Source organism: Sturnus vulgaris, chromosome 5 (assembly GCF_052056855.1).
Source record: "Sturnus vulgaris isolate bStuVul1 chromosome 5, bStuVul1.hap1, whole genome shotgun sequence".
NCBI lineage: Eukaryota > Metazoa > Chordata > Aves > Passeriformes > Sturnidae > Sturnus > Sturnus vulgaris.
This window is the reverse complement of record NC_142247.1, coordinates 48,058,958-48,077,259: the sequence shown is the minus strand read 5'-3', so window position 1 is coordinate 48,077,259 and position 18,302 is coordinate 48,058,958. Positions and strand designations below refer to the sequence as shown.

Genomic DNA, 18,302 nt, shown 5'->3' with positions numbered 1-18,302 from the left:
AAGTATATGTCAGCTGACCTGAATATTGTTTGGATAGAAAACCTATCCAAAAAGTCCCAGCAACACATAACAATTAAATGTCACTGTTAGGGCGGATGCAACATACAAAAAAATGCACTACATTTCAGAAGTCTAGTACCGTTTATTATAAAAGCTGGCTGTCTTTTATACACTCTACAAAGTTTACGCTTTGTTCATTGGTTACAATAAATCAACATAATGTTCATTGGTATAAAACCATCTCCACCTCTGTTTTTCACAAAACTTTTCTAAAAATACTTTTCTCAGCTGCAGGTTTTCTTTCCCACTTATCTCCTTCTCCTTCTTCTCTTATTGGTCTCCATGCCAACAGTCTTGGTCAAAAATACCTTTCAGAAATAACCCTTATTCATTAACTCTCTCTGGATCACAGACCAGCTGTGAACCCCCTTCCACAATTAGACATGATAACAATTACATAATAACATTATTTAGCTTTTATTACATCTACTACTTATAAATTTAATTTATAAACATCTATTATATATAACTATAGGTACATATAAAATATATGTATAATTGTATATAAAATGCTTTATATATAAATGTAATTGTTATTTAATGTAATAACAACAAAATAACAATTACATAAGAAATAACGCCTAATAATGATAGAAATAAATTTGCACTGTTAATTAACAAACAATCCCTCTATTTTCTGAAACAAATTTGTCAGCTGACAAAACTCAACCAGCAACTTAATTTATGAGATCCTAATTTTCCTCCAATAGATTACCCTCCCACCCTGCTCCTGCCACAGTTACATGCATCACTTTTACTTCTTGTCAAAGCATCCTTAATTCTGCATCTAATGCCCACTAATACTGTAATCCCCATCATTGATTAGTTTCAATATCCCCTCCAAAAAATACATTCCCAGCTGAAAATAAATGCTGTTCTTCATCACTTAATGGCTGAGGGGGGATAGCACTCAGAAGATCTCTTTAGATCCTTGCCCAGACTATCATTAACCAGAGACTCTGGCCTATGTCCACCCAATTTTTGAATATATATAAGAAAGGAGAAAACCTTAAAGACTTCAAGCCAGGTAAAGCACTACTAAAATCTCTAACTTAATAATAGAAATTAATCAATGTGCCCCAACCAGTATATCCATCTGGTAATTCCACAATTGTGTCTCACTTGGACACCAAGGCTAGCTGCAGTTTAACCTCAAATAATCAGATTTCAGAATTATGCCACAAGGTGGGACATTACCATTTGCAACTTGGAAGATTTACTGCCTGAAAACTGATTTTGGCACTTGGATCAGATAGTAAAGTGGAGTTTCTGCTGTAGTTTGTATTGCCAACATGTGTTTGCTTTGCGTATGGTGCTCTCAGAAATGAAAATCCACCTGAGCACATAGCATTCACTGGAGTGACTGAAGAATGTGACGCATTTTTGCTACAAGCTTCTTCCAGTGCTCATCCCTCTTTCTACTTGTGTTTCCTTCAACATTACTCTAGTACATGCCCTGTGTTATTTAAAAGTGCACATGACATTTTTCCATATAAAAAAAAGTCTTACAGGAGCCTTTAGAAAGGAAAATAATATATAGCTTGTAACAATAATCAGTTATTATCTCCTTTTCTCTTTAACTAGACGCAGGACAAGGTTTACTATATTCTAAAAAGTCTTTTTCTTGGTTTTCTCCTATAGGTAAATTACAGGTAAGGAGTTACATGCTGTTTAATATCTACCTCTCTATTTACAGCTAGTTCTTTCAGTTTACCCAGAGGCAAAATTTTCAGGTTCTTTCCTGAGATTCTACTGTTTTAGCATCTCTCAAATTCTCAGAAGCATTCCTACCTAATGTATGGCTAATGTTAATTGAGTCCTGAGAATGCAGACTCATTTATTTCTGCTGGTGTGACACTGCTAACGGAAGCTGCATGTTGTTCAAGACCTCCAGCAGCTCGTCCAGCTCTTTCTGCTGACTCCAGAGTCTGCTGTTTGTAGGCTGCAATGCAGTGGTCTCTTTGTCAGGGCACTCAAATCAGTGCCATTCTGTGTGGTTTCTTTTCACATTTGCCATCTCACTGTTCAGCACTCCTCTTTCAGGTGCCCATCACTTTGACTATAGCATGCAGTGTGAGTTTTTCTGTTCAAGAAAGTACAGTTGTCTGACTTCATATTTAGTTTATCAAAAGCAACAAGCAGAGGAGGTCTCCCCTGAGGTTAATAGCAATCCCTGAAAACTTGCAGGTGAATGCCTACCAGCACGCTTCAAATTAGACTCAGCAAAGAATTTGAGACTGTTTTGGTGGAAAGCAATCTAAGCCTGGCAAGGTAGAGGGGTTTGGGGAATGATGTAGGTGTTTTCCATCTCTGTGATTCTATTATACTATGACTAATCTCACCTTGCTCTAGTATTCTCTCCTGTAACCTGTTCCATGTACTTACTGTCCTTTCAGTAATGCAATTATCTAAGAATTAATGGCCATCTCATTCATACTAAATACTGCAGTAGGATAAACTGTATTATTTCTGAATCATCTGAAATAATGGAATGTAAAGTCTAGACCTGAATGTTCTCAATCTACATAAGTTCTGCTTCTTAATTCCATTTGCCTTATTTTCAACTAAATAACCAGTGTGTGAAAAGGGGTGCTAGAGGATAGAAAGGAATGAAAATGTAGTAAAAGACAGAGATTAAAGAAATATAAGAATATTTTTGACTCAAGTGAACACAGAATTAAAAGTGAAACAGGTAAGGGAGGGAAAATTAAATAAGGGTGAAGAAAAAAATCCTCAACACAGAAGAGATACTTGATGGATATTAACAGTGGGATGCAAAACTTTCATTTGAATGTCTTTAAATCAAGTCCATAATATGGATATATTGACTAAAACCCATTTAGATTTCATTGCTATAGACAAATTTGCTGGTGGCTTTCCAGTTTTTGCTGGATAGTTGTAACATGCACATCACAAACCCCATCATCACCCTGGTGTCCCTGTTGACAAGCTTCAAAGAGATGCCAAATCATGAATAGTTGTGGAGACTCAGCTGCCCCAAATGAAAATCCTTAATGCATTTCATGATGTATAATTATGCTAGAGAGGTGCCAGGGAATTGTTATCCATATCAAGTTAGATGCCAGCCAACGCTATAGACCTTGAAAAAAGGGTCAGATCAGGCAACCTTATAAATGCACAGGAGGTGGATGGAGCTAAAAATATAGTGGGATGGAGCAAGAAAAAGTTCTTTGAAGGAAAATTCTCAGCCAGAATATTCCTGCACTATTTTACCTTTGCTGATAAAAGGTTTCACTCTATTCACCTGATATTTCATAGGATGAAAAAACCACCCACAGAGCAGGTTTCAGATAAGTTTGCATAGGCCAATGATGAAAAATTCAGGATTAAAGTCCCAGAAGGAGAAAGGAACAATATCTTTCCAACACCAATGGTGGCAAAAAAAATGGTGGCTGTACAATAGACATGAACAATTTTTTAAAAATGCTGTTCTATGCGGTACCACTAAACACACCAAAAATATTAAAAGAAGTAGTTAAGGACAGGAGAATTGGTAGCAGTAAGAGGACAAGGCCAGGGATCAGTATCGTGGAAAAGGAAAGCAGCAAGGAGGGAAAATCTAATGAAGTGCTGCACCTCTTGTTGCTGCATCTCTTGTTGCTATGCTGCTTCTACTTCAATGTTGAAATACTATGGAAATCTCTCCCCCACTACTTCACAGGGATTGCACATGCTATCACCTGTTTTGCTTAATTGCTAATTGCTCTAAGAATTTTAATGGATAAGTAATGTGCGTAGGAGAGCCCATTTTGTAGATTAGATCTCTTAATGGACTTTCTGGAAGCATGAGAAGTAATTAATCTCCCCAGTAACACACTGTCACCTGCTGCTCTGGGTTTCCAAATGTCCTTTAGCAACACAGCACTTTGTGTGGCGTTGTGTCCATTTGCTCTCTGAAAAGCATGGGGGTAGTGGGGTTGGGAGATGTGGAGCTTCTCTTGTTACTTTTGCAGGAAGAGAGATCCACAATCCCACACATCATTTCCTCTATAGGTTGCATCAATTTTCAGTAGCTCTTATCTCATTCTTCACGATCTTTGCTGGTGACTTCAGAGCTGAAATTAAAATTTTTTTCCTCTCTGTTGTGTGACAGTTCCATCTGTACTGCCACATAATGCCTGAAATGCTCCCCAAAGAGAATCCAGAACCTCTTCATTTGGCCCCCAAATCAACAAAATCCTGCTTGATCACCTGCTGAATTCAGCAACAGTGTACAGAAAACCAGCCTGGTAGATCAGGCTTAGTGCAAGACATAAGTTGGAAAACTTCTGGAAAACTTAATAAATAAACTTTGAGCAGAGACACATTTAGAGACATCTTCTTGGTCAAGAAAAGGGAGAGAGCCTGAATCTGTGTGGTTTTGGTGGAAAAAAGTATGTTCACATCTGATTTATGGTAAATTATAGGAACCTACTGCCTGGGGGCTCAGTATAATTCAGACTCGTTTTCTCTTAAGAGAAAATTGCATAGAGATCTTGGCAACTGGGGGAACAGCCACTGAGTTTTTGAGAGATGCTGAACAACTGATTCATGCTTCCATCCCCTGGAAGTTCAGAGCTTATGGATAGAATAACATCTCTGATGGTACTCCTGGCACCTGAATATGGGCTATGGGGAAGAAGCAAGCTCTTTTGCTCTTTACCCTTGAAGTGATCTCATGAAAACACCAAGACTCCTCTTCAAAGATCAAAATTTTTGCTTAATTCTAATTGTGTGCTCTGTGCTTTCAACAGGCCAACACAGATACAGATCTCGCACATATCTCATCCCGAAGTGCTATCAATGTGCTGCATTAGAAATTTGTTCATGTTCTTGCAGCAATGTTGTTCATGTGCACAGCTGCTCTCTTTTTGGGAGCATGCCACTATATACTGGTGAATATTGCTGAACTTATTTGGGGTCCATTGTCACAATCAATTTTTCTAGTATTTAGTAAATCTCAGTAGTGGTTCTCTTCTTGTGTGTTAGTTGTGTTCTTTGTGATTGAGACTAATTTCCTGGTTAGGCTCAATAATACTGGATGTCTTTTCCAACACTAATGATTCTATGACAAATGTGTCTTCCAGTGAAATTGGTACCTTACACATTCTCCCAGCACTGGATCTGTTTACTCAGTCCAAATATTTCTCAGAGTGCAAATATTATTCTTTGGCAGCGTAGTGAAACAAAGGGTTTACAACCCTTTCGCCAATCTACTTCATACACACTCCAAACTGGCATAACTAATCAGTACAAAACTTGGGAGGAGCATCCAGGGATTATTTAGCCTAGCAAAACCAGATACACTGTGGATGTGGGATAATTTCACTGCACTGAGAGCAAAAACTAACTTGAGCATCTCGTCGTAGTTAATGCTGGGGACAAAGTAGTTTCTCCTTTCTGTCAACTTTTACAGAGCTAACTGTGATCCCAGATAGGTTAGAAAACCCACAGAGAAGGATGTGCCTAATCTACAACAGGGATAATGTATACACGTCTCCAGCCACTTTTTGTAAATGATTTTGCAGACTAAATGCATTGTATAATTGTTAAATTAGTACATTTCCCCTGAAATCCTGAAATGAGCAAAAAGATGTGTAGCAAAATATTAACTCATCCTCTCATTTACACTGCTCAGGGGACCTGGCATGAGGCTTTTCAAACCAGCTGGTTCACAACAGAAGCTGGTGCTGATGAATTAGCCCTCAGACAATGGATGTGGGATGACTTGGCTCTGAGTGGGTGATGGGGAACAAGGTGTTGAATGAAGCCGTTGAAACTTCCACCAGAGCTGAAATGCTCTCGTTGTATGGAAGAGAAATGGAAAAGTTTTAGCCAGTGTTTTAGTCTCAGACCATAAGTAGTTAACAGTCGAGGAAAAAAAAAGACAAAAAAGCAACCTTTATTTTTTATGAGAATTTGTTCTTAAGCATATTCAATAGTTTTAACCGACCTGCTGAAAGTCTAGATTTTGAGAGGAGAGAACATATCTAGGATGATTTTTTTAGCCTTCTAAGAGTTAATTCTTCATAAGAAATCAGCATTTGCTTAACCAAAAATAGTCACTAGGCCAAAACAGTTTTTATTGGACTTAAGATAATGAATTCACTTTATGGCATTCTGTATGTCTCACTGTCTACCTCAGCAAAGATAAAGATCATGATAGTTATTCATTATGGAAGGGAGCACAGAAACTTAATCTTCTTACTCTTTGAGTGAATAAAAACCACATAACTTCCAAAAATTTTTGTGTCAGAACAACAGATAATGAAATAGACATTAAAAACAACACTTCTCAGAGTTAAAATATGTTTTCATGGAAAACAAGTATTTTCTTAAAATTAAACCACTGGAACTATTGCAGAAAAGGGACTCAAAGATCCAAAAGCAGCCACAGCTCAGGGTTTAGAATAGTTTCTCTTTTTGTAAAATTGAGACAAAAGCAAAAGCAGTTAAAAAAATAATTGTTTTGGCATGGTAAAGAAGATCCGGCAAACCCAAAGCTCTGGGTTCACTGGAGGGAAAAATATTATATTCCTTTGTCTTTTCAAGGAAACAAACCAATTAAATATATGCATAAAATGGAATCAATTTCCATTTCCTATGAGACAGTCATTCTCAAAAAGGTACCTTACATACTCAAAGCAGTAAAGCTGGTCATGGAAGCAAGGCTACTTCCTTATTTTGCAACACGAATGCTGTTTCACACTTCAAGTACATTACAGAAAAATATCAAACCTTTATGATGGCACACAATGATACCGAACTCTTTGCAGATAGCTCTTCATCTGCAGAAAAGCATGCCCAAAAGAAGAGTGGATAAAGAGAAGTATACAAGTATTTGATTAAAAGATGCCAGATGCCTTTGAAATGTAGGCTGTGATCAGCAAAGCTGCAAAATAAAATCCTATAAAAAAGCAATTAAGAGATAGGACAGAGTGGCAGGCATAGCCTACTCTTCATCCCTAACACCAAAGTACTGTTAGATGGGCTGTTATTTAAAGGCTACAGCATTATGAGTAGTGAGATGTTGCAGAAAGGTTTATTAAAAGGACATCTGGAAGTCAGGGAAGTCGTGAAAGATTTTAGAACAGTAAAGGACATTGATACTGTCACCTTAGGAAGCACCATTAAGAAAATTCTTAGGATCCATTGTATATGCCAGGAGTCAAAAATCAACTAGAAGGATCAAGGTTAGTGGATGTGGGTGAGAGAAAGCTGACTGAAGTGAAATAGGCCTAGAGCTGTGGATAGATACAGAAATCCCGCAGGGCTGAGCTAGAGTGCTTCTGTGTATTGAGTTATTGATAAATTATTGTGATTTCATAAATGCTATACATTGTTACAAGTACTTAAAACTGGGGTGCAATTTTAAGCTCCAAAACATCAACTCAACTGTCTCCTAAGCAGGAGTTACTTTTTTTCCCTCTTGTAAGACAATAGTTGGAAACATCCTCTGATAATGTGTTTTCAAATGCCAGATAATGAAAGCTAAATTGTGCATAGATATATCTTTAAATTTTTTATAAGAACTAATGAAAATAATTATTTTAAAGTACCTGCTCATGAAAATAAATCTTCATTAGCCTAATTGCGAGCAGACACTGTCTTTCCATCATAATAAAATCAAAATGGTTCATTAGCTTCTATAAGAGGATTAAATGAATCATTTTGTTAAGCCTGGTGTTGGTTTAAATAGTTTATTTCTATGTGTGTGTGTGTGTGTCTGTTGGAACTTGAAGCATACCTGGGCAACAAAAAATAGTTAATTAAGGAATTATTTGGAAGACAATGAAAGAGAGGGAAAACAAATATTTCCTGCAGATCTACATCTTGACTGAAAACTGAAATGGGGTTTAAACCTATGTGGCTGTGACCATGAATATGTTGAAATGTCAGCACTCACTTGAAGGGTAGTACCTTTCTAAGTTGCAGTAAACCTGATGTTTTCAGGCACAGGAAGGGGTGATTTGATTTTATTTGATTTTTCCCAGTACATGAAGAAAATTAGTGTGGGGGAACTGATGCCTTGAGGAGCTGGAACAGAGGCTACACACAGAGTTAAGGGGAATAAAATGGGTATTTATTCAGAGGCCTACGAAAGGCCTACAGAAGCCACACCCTAGCAGTATGAGTGCTGCAGTTGTGACCCCTGCCTGGATGGCTTCAAGATGGAAGCAAAGGAGAGGTTGGTCACAAAATCTTACACTTTTATAGGTTTTGGTTCATTTGCATGAAGCCACCCTCCACCTTTCCACGTAGTTTGTGCTCAGGGCCTGAAGTATGGAGAAACTGTCCTTGAGTTCTCAACTAGAATAGGACTGTTTTGTCTTCATCACCCTAGCACATCAGAAAAGCACATCCAAGGAGAATAGGAAAACTTAAAACTAAAGGCATCATTTCCCCCCTTTAGAGGCTCGACAAGGCCTTTACCTTGTCGAGTCTCTATTCTAAATATTACTAACAAGTATTTAATTACAGATAAGTGACCAATAATAATAAATGCCTAATATTAGATAAATACCTAGTAGTAAATACATACTTAATAATAAACGTAAACATAAACCTAATAATAAACATCTAACAAGAATAATATCTTACACAATCAAATGTTATATAAAAGAAAAGTAATTAGACCCAGAAGAAAAAACATCATTTCCACCAGTCTTTGTTGTTACAATTGTTCAGAAGCAGAAGCTTTCTTAATTCTGGAGCAGTGAATCCAGGGTCCTCTGCCAGCAACTTTGACTAGAGTGAAGGTAGTCAGCAGGACTTTAAATTGTCCTTTCCACTTGACTTGCAGAGGATCATTGTCCCACCACTTCACATAGACCCAGTCTCCAGGCTGGAACAGATGTGCAGGGGTGTCCAGTCCTATGGGTCTGGATAGCATGATGTAACTCTGAAGCTTTTGGAGCTTCTGCAAAGTGAAACGTAGAGCCATTAAATAACACTGTAAATCACGTTTCCTCTTCATGTTAATTAATTTCACCTGGAATATGTGGGGTTTTACATGTTCTACCATATGTTAACTTTTGCTTCAATCAAACAATGAAACATATTTGCCCGGAGAGATTGTGGATTCTCCACCTGTGGAGATGGTAAAAGTCCAGCTGAACGCAGTTCTGGGCAATCTGTTCTAGGTGACCTTACTTGAGCAGGTTGGTTCAGACCAACTGCAGGCTGTTTGGCTCGTCCTCTCCTCCTGGATGGCCCTCTGGTAACAGAGAAGGCCATCCCTTTCATCAAGGTCTGGCATGGTGTGTCTCCACCACTCAATGCCTACTGGGTTGCAGCCAACAGCGGAGCCATAAGATTTCTTGGTGGCAAACACAGAGGCCAACCCAGTCTTGCCCCTGATTATTTCATGAGGGTCTTGGCCAGCCCTGCTCCTTTCACCTAGTTATCAAAGCAGAGTTTCACCTGCCTCGTCTGGCAACAAGTGGCTACCAAAGCACACAAATTTGCATTAACACTGTAACTACAATGGGGTGCAGCAGCGTGTTGAAAATGCCAGTGGCCATGGGGAACCACCCAAAAGGAACTTCCCACCAGTGGTGTTCTCCTGCCCTCCTAATTTGTTCCATTCCCTGTTTCATAATTTTACCATCATGGTGAACTGTTATTAGGATCTTTTTAGCTTTGGCCTTGGCATTTTCTGGCAGCTGCTGCAGATTTGCATGCTCTAACATTTCTTTTACAAGTGTTTGTGTTTATACACAAAACCACAGTCTCTAATTGTAGTCACATTACAAATACACGTGTTTAAGTTACTAAACACAGTCTAGTTACAAGCTTCCAAGCCTCCAATTCTTCTTCTTCTCCCCAGCAGTGGTTTTGGTGAGTTAGGAATTGATGCTTCTCCAATTTGAATACCAAAGGTTGGAAGAAAAACTGTGTTTCCCTTACCCCAGTTACCCCAATAACATGTACAGTGTCGTGACTCAGTTTCCCTTCTAAGGTATTTAACATAGAATATGCTGCTCCACAATCTACAAAAATTACTTGATGTCAACTTGCCCCAGCTTAGTTATAACCAAGGGCTCTGCTGGGGGAATAGCCCTTGGTTGCCACCACTCAGAGCCTGAGCCACTTGAGGTTTGTACTACTGAGAGTTGGGGAACAGAGGATTTTTCTTTTAACACTGGACAGTCCTTTTTCCAATGTCCCCACTTTCTACAGTATGCACACTGGCCCTTCTGTGTAGGGGAAGCTTTGTTGGGTGATTTTTCCTGCGTTGCCTTCTTACTAGGTTGGGATTTAACTCTTTCAGTTGAACCTCTATCTAGAAACACTTTCCAGGCAACCTCTAGCAGTCTCTCCATATCTCGGACCCCCTATATCTTTTTCAGCTTCCTTCTTATATCATTTGAGGCCTGACCCATAAACAACAAAACTAAATGTGCTTTACCATCAGCTGATTCAGGGTCTAAATCAGTATATTTGATAGCAGTTTCTCTTAACCTGTTCAAAAATCAGATGGTGATTCTTCATAATTTTGTCTTACTTCATAAAGCTTTGACCAATTTGTAGCTTTAGGTACTCCATGTTTTAACCCATATACTACAAGACTTTGATATCGTTTTAGCCTCGCCATATGTTCTGGTATATTTGGTTCCCACCCAGGATTCTCAAGGGGAAATATCTGAGTGACAGTACCTTGAAGCAATCCACTGGCTATGTTTCCCTCCACGGAGGTTGTGATGGCTTTATTGACCATTTGTCTCTCAGTGGGGTCCAGTAATGTATCCAACATGGAGTTCAAGTCTGCCCAGTCAGGGTTTTGTGAGTTAATAGCCTGTTTCACCAATTCTGCCACTTTATTAGGGTTCTCTTTATATTTTCCTACGGTAGTTTTCCACTGTTCTAACTCTATAAGGGAGTATGGTACTTTCACATATACTGGCCTCTGATTACCGACTGCCTGTCATAAAGAGGCTTGTAAAACTGGTTCTCTTTCTCTCTCCCTTTTTGATCTAGTTCGGTGAGTAATTGGGCTACGGTCTCTGAGGGCTTTTCTTGCTACCTTTCCCCTTCTCCTCCTGTTTAAGGCAGCAATAATCTGGTCCATTTCCTCATCCTCCTCTTCCTCCTCAAAGCCGTTTGAGTAAGAGCTGTCTGACTCTGTTGTAGCCAAGAGACTATTCGGTTAGTCCCAATCCTGGAAAGCATTTTACAAGGCCTGTTGCGATTCCACTGCCGGGCTGTGTCTGCGATCTTTGATGATGTCACCTTCTGAGGCAGCTCCCCGGCCTTCAGCGTTGCCATGGTACCTCACAGGCCTGAGAAAGGAGGGGGCACCGCTCCCCCCATGGGAGGTTCCCTCTCCGCCTTCCCTGTAAAAGGCCCTGCCCCCCAGCCTCTCCGCTCGGGAGGGTGCCGGAGGCTGCCCGCACTGGCTATCTCCTCCTGCCTTCCCCACCCCGCGGGCTGCTGCCGGAGGTGGCGGCGGGGGCAGTGTCCATTGCGGCCCGCCTTCCTCCTCCTCCTTCACTGACTGGGGCCCCGCCTGAGCTGTGGCTCTCCTTGCCCCCGTTTGCGGCAGTGCCGGAGGAGTGGCCGTGCCCTGGCCCGAGCCCGCGCCCTGGCCCGGGCCCCCCCTTCAGTGCGGCCGGGCCTGAAGTTTGGAGAAACTGTCCTTGAGTTCTCAACTAGAATAGGACTGTTTTGTCTTCATCACCCTAGCATATCAGAAAAACACATCCAAGGAGAATAGGAAAACTTAAAACTAAAGGCATCAGTACAAAAATAAGGAAACTGTGCTTTTAGTATCTTTGTTATGCTCACAAAAGCAGCCTGGAAGAGACAGCACTATCACGGCATTTATATTCTAGAAGGAAGTGTTTAATGGTAACTTGTTATTTGACAAGAAGGATGTGGTCATTATTTTCTTCTATCAGCTCTCCTTTTTCTCCCTTTTGCAGGGATTTAAGCACACTGTGGTTCTGCTGAATCCTTCAATCCATTTCCCTGGCTGAGGCTGGCTGTAGTCAGTGGATGTGGTGGAGGAATTTTATCAAGGACTTGGCTCTGCATGCAAAATAAGGATTCTAACCAGGGAAGGACAAGGAGAGAGGAAAAGCTAGTGTAATATCTGAAAAAGAAATAGGAAGCATCTCAGCTGCAATTGTATTCTTTCTTTATCTTTCCAAAGAGAACTTTATTGACTTTACTGATTTTTTTTTTTTTGTCTGAACCTCTGAGAAGAAGAGTCAAGGTCATTGTTTCCAATTTATACGTTCAGACACTAACTTTTGCCATAGATATGGGATGCTATTTTATTATTTATTTTGGAGGATAATCCCTGATCATTGTAAACTCAAAATACAATATATCTCACTTATGAGAAAGTAAGGTTAGTTTGAGGATTAAGTTTTCCTATTACACTGCTAAAGCTCACATACATGATTCTACTCCTTAGTTCTATCACCTAGACTGGCTGATATTTCCAAGTCAAGCAGGAAAAACTCCCACTCAGGTTTACAATAAAGAAATAAAGATATTTCTCTTTCTGATCTTATCTCCCTGTACCTTCTTCCTGGCTTCTGGTCTGTTTTAGATTCTATCTGCTCCAAGACAGCTCAACTGAAATTCACTTAGAAATACTCCAATTTACCTTCAGCATGTAATCCTAGTGCCTACAGGGAAGACTGTGTGCTCTGTCCTTGAAACCCAGCTTACCTCAATGTCAGGGTGTCCTAGGCTGCTGTGGCCCATGTGGCAACTGGAGAAGTCTGCTGGGCTCTCTGGTGGGACTTTGTCAGCTTTTCACACCTTGTAACCCTCTGGTAAGGCATCAGCAACTTACACACAAGCAGTGATGCACCAGCTTCTCTCCCACCCTGACATGTCAAATGAAAGATGTAGCTGACTGGGAGTACTCTTGAAGTATTTGTAGCCAAGTTCTGCCAGTTTTGCCTCTGGACAGTGGCTCTTTATTCAAGGGATGAAATTAAAGATGTTCTCTGTCACTCTGCGTGGCACAAGTGCAGGCAAAGGTCTTCAGTTTTATGTGGACAGCCCTCTGCAATATTTCCTATGACAGAAAGACCTGCTTGAAAGAATTCTAATAGCCTTCCGTACCTGTACCCCTCCATAGAGCCAGGGCCTGCTCCAGCCATCATACAGATGGTGTAGCTCTCCCCCAAAACTCTGAAGTTGCCTGTGCTATTAATAGATAAATGCTGGTGGATAATCCATTTCTCCTATCTCACCTATCATGCCAGAATATAGAAAGCCTCTGCAATGTGTATTCTGTGAAAATTATAGGGAAGAGAAAAAGCCCATATACTATACAGACAGCTGGTCATTACCACTCTGACAACTGTTCCAGGTCTTTTTGCAATGTAGGGTTGCAGCATTGTACAAGCCAGAAGGGCTCACAGGGTTTTTTCTGACCAGAAGAATCTGTGCCTTCCCATAAGACTGGTGGATTCATACCTACTTGTAGTGCAGCTTGTGCTCCATCTCATGAAACACCCAGCCCTGAAGGCATTTGCTTTTGGGAAAGATCCCACCTCTGTCTAGCCTTCACAGGGCACACAGGACTTCAGCCAGACTTTGCCTCCTTGGGTACAGAACAGGTGCAATACAAAACCCCTGCCTGATGGTATGCTCATTTCCTTTCTCTTTACATGATGCATTGCTTCCAGCCAAAAAGAAAAAAAAAGAAAGAAGTATCAGAGTAACTGAGAAAAAGCTTTTGTGGCCCTCTAAAGCCTCATCCTTTTTATTTCAAACCACAGGTTCTGTAATGACACCAGCATTTAATTCTGTGGAATTAATTTGTATTGGTGCTCCCAACTTCTGTTACCTTAAGCCTTTTCTCCCTTTAATAAAATTAATTACAGTACCTGTCCCTGATACCAATATCACAAGCAATTAACTGCAGCCATTAACTGCAGCTTACAGAAACCACACTGATTTGTTCACTTCACCTGCAGTCTAGGAAGGATGGACCTAGGCGAATCACAACACTCTGAAGATTTTTATAAAAATGTTGCAAGCAGTTTGTCAAAATATCTTTGTTGATTTCAGTGTAATTGCCTCTTCTGCCTCCCTCCAGCCACAAAGCTGCTTTGCAGCTGCTCCTTTGTGCCAGGGCACCTTTGTGCATGTGTGGATTTCCCATCCTGTGCCATAGGATGGGGAAGAGGTTCATTTTTTTCTTGTTTGGCCAAGGAAGTGTACAGATGGATCTTTCATTATGTGAGCTTCAATGGAAAATGGCAGAAATGGAAGAAAAGATCCTATAACGATAAGAACTTAGGTTCAGGGCATCGGGGCAGTCTGTAGAGTATTAATTTGCATGCCAGCAGGGGTTTGGAGCTGTGGAGGGTGATTCTTAGTTATTACTCTGATGTCAGGTTCACTCCAAAACAGTGTCCTTGATCTCAGCTGCCCCTAGATAGGCAAGCAGAAATGAGGCCCAAGGCACCAGCACTGACTGCTGGTGGAGAAAGGTTAAGAGTTGTTCACCTTGGTCCTCCAGAGTGAATGGACAAGCAAGGTGTCCTTTCACAACTGGGGTTATTGCAGCAAGGACCCCACACAAGCGAAAGGCAAAGTGCAGTGATTTTGTGCTCCACAGGGATCTGAGAGCCAGCCTCAGGGGAAAAATATTTAGAATGGATGATACCGAAGAGAAATCAGAATTATTACTAGTTTGACCCAGGGCATGAGTTCTTAATCCCTAGATCAGCTGTTGCAACATTCTTTGGAATACTTAATATGAAACCCAACTTTGGTGATGTACAAAACTGTCCCTGAACGATGTCAAATGCCAAATCTTTAATGAGGTTGTTCTTGTGTTTTATGGGATGCAGAGCAGTAACCTACTTTCTCCTCTGATTAGGGAAAGAAAGTGACTAATTTTAAGTGTTGCGTCATTTATTAAAAATAATAAAAAATACGAAATGTCCTTTAGAAGCCTAATGTGGAAAATTAAAGAAGTCTGGATGAATAAACTTATCTCCAATTAACTTAAGCTGCGCAAATCCTTCAGATGAAACATTGAAATATTTTTGAGACTTTATTTGGTAAAGTCTAGTAACAGCATCAGACTATTCAGAAAAACCTGATTTTCATGTTACAGGTATGTCAGCATAAGTATGGATACGCTAATCATTCTGGTATAATTAACTGCCTTGTGAACTGTCTCATTAGTGTCAGGAGATACTTTCTCACCCCTCCTTTTTAAAAAAAATACCTGGTTATAAGCATTTAGGAAATAACTTGCATAGTGTTAAAAAACCCACCTCATTATTTTGATCCTTCCAACTTTTCTGAAGTATTTAGTTTATGCAAAGTTCTGAGAATTAAGGTGGCTGTGGAAATATCTGCTCTGTGATGTTTCAGCAATGCACAAGGTGCATCTACCACGTACACCATGGCTCTGATCCATGGGGATCTGTCCCAAGAAATTGCAGTCATGCTTTGAATTCCTCTTCTACTTTTATTCTTGTTTGATCTGAAAAATGTGTTGAAGTGGGGGCAGGGAGTAAGCAAAAATGTCTAAGTGTGTTCTTGGGCTTGCTTATATGCAGCGCTTCCCCCGGTGAGGCATTTTCACCCTTGTGCAAATATAAGCTTGTAACAGCTTCACTAGAATAGCGCTACTAACTACCTTCCCATCTTTCAGGGCCCTTACATACTCTGTGCAGTGCTAGACACGAGTAATTTACAACACTATGCAGAAAAATGTGATCCAGAAGAACAGAAGGATTGCAGCACTCACGCTGACTACTTGGGCACGAGTAGGGACGAAAGGAAGGACAGCTCACTGTTCATGGATGGTCGAAAGTTTGCAGGTTGTCTGATTCTCAAGACATCTGATACTGGTCTGTGGATGAAAATGTGAATCTCACCATCTTGGAGCAGGAAATTTTCCCTAAGGATAAATTCTCTTTAGTTCCAATTCTCAAACAAGTGGATGAGCTGAGGATTTGCTCTTTGTAGTTACATTGCAAATGAAGCTTCTACTGCTTTCTTTCCCTTTATTCTCCTTTTTAAAGCAAAAAAGGAATGGCTAGCCCTAATGATTAAAAAAAAACCCCAACAAACTAATAACCCTCATAGTCACTGTCCAAAAACCAAAGAGACCTTTTATCTAAAGGAAAAAAAAAGGAAAAAATAGAATTAGGTATCTTTCATAACCTTGCCTTAGGAACAGTGAGAGTGACTTGAGAATATTCATTAGATCCATTTCTTTTTTCCCTAAATTGGCATTCATTTTTGTCACAATTTTCAGTCTCAAAGCTGTTCAACATTCCCCACCAGGGTAAAATATTTCTCCTGGAGTCTCAGAAGTCCAGTTCTCTTTATTGCTCCCATGGCCCCAGCCTTTAATTAGCCCAAAGAGGAAACATTTCGTTTCTGAACATCCCTTTTGTAAATCTGCAGAGCACAAAATTCAAAGAAATGCTTGGAGAATTGCTTTCTAGTTACAGTTTTTTATCAGCCATAGTCCAAATTTTGTATTCTGGCATTGACTGAGGGTTCTGAGGTGATAGTAATTCAAATCAAACTTATGAAGCAGACAGAATGCATTCTGTGAACTCTGCCAGTCTCTCAATTGTTTCCTGTTTTTTCATCCTTCCATACTTCTGTGTGTTTCTCTGAGGTTTTTTGATATGTCCCATATTTTCATAGTCAATCTGAAAATGCAGTAACTGAAAATTCAGTGGAATGGAAGAACAGCTGGTGAAAAGCAGAAAAGTTAAAAGCCTCACTCACCTGTGTTTACACACATATTTAATCTTTGTGAGGAAATTCATTATTGTGAGGCAAAAGCAGAGACCAAGTTGGGGGAATGCCTTCCAGTACATGTTCATCCATCTCTCCTATCCCTGAGCCCTGAATGGTATGGTTATGAAATCAGTTAGCTGTAATCATGCTTGTCTGCATTCAGCCTGTTGTGGCAGCCCATGCAGTGACAGAAGAAAGGCAATTTCTGTAATATATTCATGGCTCTTTAGAAACCCAGCAAGGTCATGTTATTAAAAGAAAGAAGCAGGACCTAGGTGGGCTTCATTCTGAATCTGAGCCACACAAGTTTAATGTGACTTCAGTCTCTGTATTTAACTTTAACCCACTGTGATTCATTTTCCCTTAATGAAATTGGAGTAACAGTGCTGCCTTTCTTCACAGGGAGCTTTTGAGGCTTGTTTTTTTAGTGAAGTTTATTGAGCTGGGAAATGTCACAATGATACACCATTATCCTCCACATACCTCTTTAAATCTGCTATATCTCACAAAGCACCCATGTTAATGGCTTGAATGGTAAATGGTGTTCCTGGTTCATTTTTTTAACATTTCTTGGTGATTTTTAATGAAGGTATATAGAATTGTTTAAGTAAAATACCCAAAATAAAAACCAGGGGTTAATGCAATAACTTTTATACACCTCTTTTTCCTGTACTATTGTTTATTTTATATCAAAGCACTCTTCTTTCTGGTGGGGACTGTGACTGCTTGCACAGCATCTAACTACACAGGGAGTTTATAATGCAATCAATGAACTTCTGGAAAAGTTTGTGTTGAATATTTTTCATCACATTAAATACTTAAGGTTCCCATGCAAGAAAATATCTCACTTTAATTTAAATGAATGCTGTTCCCAGAAAGGATAAATTTAAAGATAGACTTGAGTATTTTCTCAAAAGGGAAGCACAGTTACTCTTCGGACCTTTTCTTTTTTCCTTCTACAAGAAGGAAAAGTTTTGACGTCCAGGAGTGCACAGACCTGTTAGTGTCAGGTGTCACGGCTGGCAGAGCAGGGTGCTGCTCTGGCTGTGGCACCTCCAGCTCCATTTGGGGCAGTGCAGCACTGTCAAACAGCAGCTGTGTCCCTAGCAGTGAAATTTGTCTTCAAATGCAAGCTGTCACACTTCCACGACTGATTGGCTGATGTAATAGAATTGTGTTATGTGGAAGGCAGTTAGGATGATCTTTTCATGCAACTTCTGTCCTTAAATAATCAAATAATTGATTTTTTTTCTAATCTCTGGGGATGCTTAGATTGTTACTGTCATAAATAAATAGGCAGTAAGTACTTTCTTGAAGTATCCTTATCACTGAAGTGTGAGACTTTGCCAATATACTTGATAATAAATGGCATCCTGGTTAGCATTACTGCAATAATCTGTTTGCTCTGAGAATTTCATGATGGCTTTATTTATAGTTTCAACATAAAAGTATCATCCTCAGGTGATAAGACAAGCTTTAATAGAACAATAACTGGG

General features: G+C 39.9%; 1 long non-coding RNA gene across 1 annotated transcript; it reads right to left on the bottom strand.

The window, feature by feature from the left end:
- Positions 1-5,946: 5,946 nt before the first annotated feature.
- On the bottom strand, positions 5,947-11,338 carry LOC148223701 (uncharacterized). Its single transcript, XR_015804003.1, has 2 exons — positions 10,720-11,338; positions 5,947-8,980 (listed from the first exon to the last, which is right to left on the bottom strand). It is a non-coding gene; the product is annotated as an uncharacterized LOC148223701 (long non-coding RNA).
- Between the last annotated feature and the right edge of the window lie 6,964 nt (positions 11,339-18,302).